The following is a 5,197-nucleotide window of genomic DNA, read 5'->3' as shown; positions in this document are numbered from 1 at the left end:
TTAAAAAAAAAAAAAAAATTCCAGGGTGGATCAGTCTTTTTTGGAGCTATGTAATTTCAGCAACTTCAGCTCCTCCTCTTGGACAGAGCTGTTTTAAAGAGAACTGGCTGTTTCAAGTCTCCCCTCTTCTATGGAGGGTTGTATGTGGAACAATATGACCTGAGTGCTGGGGGCTTCGAACAGTAAGTAAATGAGACGTGAGTCATGCCACTTGCAACTTACCACCAGGCTCAGTGTGAGATGAGGAGACAGAACCAAAAAGGAAGAACCCGCTCTAGACACCCACCCATCCCCCTACAGGCTTACAGAACTGGATTCTGATCTAGTTCTTGGAGGCTCCAAAGCCTGCCTTCTTCTCTCTGCATCTACAGTCCTGCCCACCTACCAACTATTCACCATCCATCTACCCATCCACTTTCTCTTCACCTATCATATACTCTACTCCACCCTTCCATCCATCCATCATCCACCCATATGTTCAATTATCTGTTCCACCCCACCCCTACGTGTCCACTCCTACTCACTGTGTCCCCCCTCCATCCACTTACTTATTCACCTACCCATCCATGCACCTCCTATATAGAAATCTATCTCATCTATTCATTATCCATCCATTCATCAATACATCCCTCCATCCACCCATCTGCTCATCATCCATCTACTGACTCACCTGTCCCTCAATTCACTATCCACCCTATCCATTGATTGCCCCCAGAGACTCCCTATTTACCCATCCACCCACACAGCTACCTCCCATCTGTCACCTTTTCATTTACTATCCATCCACCACCCTTCTGCCTATTCATTCATCCATCTACTCCCATATTTCCATTCATCTGATCAATCATCTGATCCACCTATTACTTCCATATCCTTCCACTCATTCTTTCCACCAGCTATGAGTGTGCCAGGCTCACAGTTGAGGCCTGGGGAACACAACAGAGAGCGAACAGTGAATGCTCACTGTGATGAAGCCTCTGCCAGAGGAGGCAGTATGGCCCGGCATCCAGGGCCTGGGCTTAGAGCCAGGCTATCTCGTTCTGTCTCTGAGTCTGCCACTTACTAGCCATGTGACTTTGGGAGGCTGGATTCCAACTCAGGTCTGTCTGTCTCCAAGGCCCCTGCTCTTTCCACTGAATCTCATGCCTTTCAATCCGGATCTGGGAGGAGACAGCGTGGAATGATTTTGCCATGCTCTAAAGAAATTAGAAAGGCTCTGCTGCTGCTGCTGCTAAGTCACTTCAGTCATGTCTGACTCTGTGTGACCCCATAGAGGCAGCCCACCAGGCTCCCCCGTCCCTGGGATTCTCCAGGCAAGAACATAGGAGTGGGTTGCCATTTCCTTCTCCATAGAAAGGCTCAGTTTGCTTAAATAGAAACCCAGGAACCAAGACAATGATGTGAAACCATATGGTTGGTCCCAAGAGCTCACTTCCATGACTAGCCCAGAGCCCAGTTATCTATATTTCAGGAGGAAATGAAAAAGGATTTTACATATCTTAGTAGATGTAGCCCAAGTCTACTGATACAAATTGGCTAGTTATCTCTGCAATGGCAGGAACATTTAATTTTCTCAGCCAACTTTATCAAATTAATTGTCAGTTTTGTGACCAGAATTCTGAGTGATGGATGTGAATGCTCTCAACGTCCCGAACTCAAGCATTAATTGTCAGAAGGAAGTGCTCTGTGATGGAGACTCTCGATTAACGAGAACAGGACATATTAAAATTCGTCGTAATATGGGCTGGAGGCATTTTTCAAAGGCAAAGCACTACACAGGACGAAAAGAAAATGGTTAGCAATCAAAGTAATTTCAAACCAAGCTCTTTCACACCCCGAGGATGCAGTCAGATTAACACCAACATTGATCTACAGCCTCAAATCCAAGGTACAGCCTGGCTCCCTGGTTCAGACTGACCAGCTTTCCTTTGTGCTGGGTGCTTCAAAAAGGAAAACACTTCAAGTACTGTCACACCTATTCATATCATTTCACTGGTTATATGCGTCCAGAACCGTGTGGCATCTTGGAGTGGCCGTGTGGTGTGGTGGGAGAATGCAGGCTTTGGAATCATACAGAATTCAATCAGGATCCCAGCTTTGCTGTGAGTGGCTGAGGGACCTGGGGGAACTCACCCAACTTCCTGAAGCCTCTCGTTCCTAGCCTGTAACACCCCCACAACACCACCTCTTTAATGAAGGTGAACAGATGCATAGTATGTACCTGCCTGAAACAGGCACTTTATAAAGGGCCGGGATTTTTATGATGATGACTGCAGTGTGGATGTGTGATGCATGTACTCAGTCATGTCTGATTCTTTGCAATCCCATGGACTGTAGCCCACCAGGCTTTTCTGTCCATGGAATTCTCCAGGCAAGAATACTGAAGTGGGTTGCCATTTCCTCCTCCAAAGGATCTTCCCAACCTGGGGGTTGAATCTGCATTTTTTTTTTTTTTTTGCCTCCTGCATTGGCAGGCAGATTCTTTACCACTAAGTCACCTTTCTTTGTTACTGATTGCAGTGTGGGGATACTCCCATTTCACAGATGGAGAAACAGGATCAGTAAGTCAAGTTTAACTTCCTGCGGTAGTTCTGATGAATGTCTCACAGCAAGAAGGTCCCCACAGATGGTTCCATTCTAGGGGATCAAGGAGGGAGACACAGAAAAGTGCAGGGTACTGGAATGGGGTGACATAGAGTGGCTGAAGGTCAGGACCCAGCAATGGGTGAGACAGGCAACAGGCTCAGGTGGGGGAATCCAGTCGCACAAGTCGTGGCGGGATCCAGGGGGGGTCTGCAAACCAGGAAAGGCTGGGCATGGAACTGGTGCCTGGAACCGGGTCTCCAACCTGGTTGCTGGTCTCCCCTCCTCTGGGAAAGGGCCACGGCGTGCGGTCTGTGACCTTGCATCAGCCGGCCGGGGGCAGGTGCACAGACAATGTGTGCTGGAAAGCTGGGCAGGTGGATGCAGGAATAAACGCCCAGCCAGGTATCTACTGCTCATCAGCTGCCTGTTTGCACAGGTTGGCAGGCTCTGTCTCAACACACTTAGAGGGAAAGGAAGCCAATCCCAACCGAATGGAGTAACAGGGTATCCTCGCTGGACAAGAATTCATGACCACTGGCAGAACTGGCGAGCTCACAGACCTTGTGGATGACAGTTTGCATGAGTCAAATTGGAGCTCTATCTCTTGTGGCCAAGGGAGTTGAGATAGATTGCTGTTTTGTGTGTATATGTAAGTGTTGGTTTAAAAATTAAGGCACAATGATGTCTGACATGGCACTTAATTGATACAGTACTATATTGGCCTGGTAATTTTGTGTATAATAAATATTACTAGTAAATATTTGGGCAGTGCTGACTGATCGTGTAGGAAGGGTGTTAAGTGCTTAACATTTGTTCACTCACTGGTCCATACAATGGTCTTTCATATAGGGTAGGTTTTAACACCCCCTTCCCTGGTGGCTCAGACAGTACAGAATCTGCCTGCAATGTGGGAGACCCGGGTTTGATCCCTGGGTTGGGAAGATCCCCTGGAGAAGGGAACGGCTACCTCCACCCCAGTATTTTGGCCTGGAGAATTCCACAGACAGAGGAGCCTGGCAGGCTATAGGTCATGGGGTTGCGAAGAGTTGGACACAGCTGAGCAATTTTCACTTTCACCACTTTACAGATGAGGAAACTGAGGCACTAGTGTGAGGTCCGAGGTCGTAAAGCAAACATGGATCAGGATTCAAAACCAGGCAGTCTGATTCCAGAGGCTGCGCTCTTAGCTATTATGTATACTGCCTGTCCACAGTTAATAAAAACCAAAGAGTCAAAGTTACTGGAAAGTTCTGGAAGGGCATGCACCAACTTGAAGAAGAGTTGTCTGTTTGGGGATAGAAGGTGGATATTGAAGAGAAGGGATGTGATTTAGGTCATACCTGAATGGTCTAGTGGTTTTCCCTACTTTCTTCAATTTAAGTCTGAATTTGGCAATAAGGAGTTCATGGTCTGAGCCACAGTCAGCTCATGGTCTTGTTTTTGCTGACTGTATAGAGCTTCTCCATCTTTGGCTGCAAAGAATATAATCAATCTGATTTCGGTGTTGACCATCTGGTGATGTCCATGTATAGAGTCTTCTCTTGTGTTGTTGGAAGAGGGTGTTTGTTATGACCAGTTCATTTTCTTGGCAAAACTCTATTAGTCTTTGCCCTGCTTCATTCCGTATTGCAAGGCCAAATTTGCCTGTTACTCCAGGTGTTTCTTGACTTCCTACTTTTGCATTCCAGTCCCCCATAATGAAAAGGACATCTTTTTTGGGTGTTAGTTCTAAAAGGTCTTGTAGGTCTTCATAGAACCGTTCAACTTCAGCTTCTTCAGCGTTACTGGTTGGGGCATAGACTTGGATTACTGTGATATTGAACGGTTTGCCTTGGAAACAAACAGAGATCATTTTTGATATTGCATCCAAGTACTGCATTTCGGACTCTTTTGTTGACCATGATGGCTACTCCATTTCTTCTGAGGGGTTCCTGCCCGCAGTAGAATAGTGTCCACAGTAGAACAGTAGTACAGTGGAAGTGAGAAATAGATTTAAGGGCCTGGATCTGATAGATGGAGTGCCTGATGAGCTATGGAGTGAGGTTCGTGATATTGTACAGGAGACAGGGATCAAGACCATCCCCATGGAAAAGAAATGAAAAAAGCAAAATGGCTGTCTGGGGAGGCCTTATAAATAGCTGTGAAAAGAAGAGAAGCAAAAAGCAAAGGAGAAAAGAAAAGATATAAACATCTGAATGCAGAGTTCCAAAGAATATCAAGAAGAGATAAGAAAGACTTCCTCAGCGATCAATGCAAAGAAATAGAGGAAAACAACAGAATGGGAAAGACTAGAGATCTCTTTAAGAAAATCAGAGATACCAAAGGAACATTTCATGCAAAGATGGGCTCGATAAAGGACAGAAATGGTATGAACCTAACAGAAGCAGATATTAAGAAGAGATGGCAAGAATACACAGAAGAACTGCACACAAAAGATCTTCATGACCCAGAAAATCACGATGGTGTGATCACTCACCTAGAGCCAGACATCCTGGAATATGAAGTCAAGTGGGCCTTAGAAAGCATCACTACGAACAAAGCTAGTGGAGGTGATGGAATTCCAGTTGAGCTATTCCAAATCCTGAAAGATGATGCTGTGAAAGTGCTGCAC

The 5,197-nt window shown here is 45.9% G+C and overlaps 1 protein-coding gene across 1 annotated transcript in view; it reads right to left on the bottom strand.

The window, feature by feature from the left end:
- Positions 1–5,197, bottom strand: part of STK32B (serine/threonine kinase 32B) — a gene marked incomplete at its 5' end in the record, with an annotated part of 406,524 nt that overhangs the window by 9,561 nt on the left and 391,766 nt on the right. The gene's annotated exons all lie outside the window — the stretch shown is intronic.

This window comes from Bison bison, unplaced genomic scaffold, assembly GCF_000754665.1.
Source record: "Bison bison bison isolate TAMUID 2011002044 unplaced genomic scaffold, Bison_UMD1.0 scf7180017864255, whole genome shotgun sequence".
Classification (NCBI taxonomy): Eukaryota; Metazoa; Chordata; class Mammalia; order Artiodactyla; family Bovidae; genus Bison; species Bison bison.
Note: the sequence above shows the minus strand (reverse complement) of the source record. Positions and strands in the feature narration are given on the sequence as shown.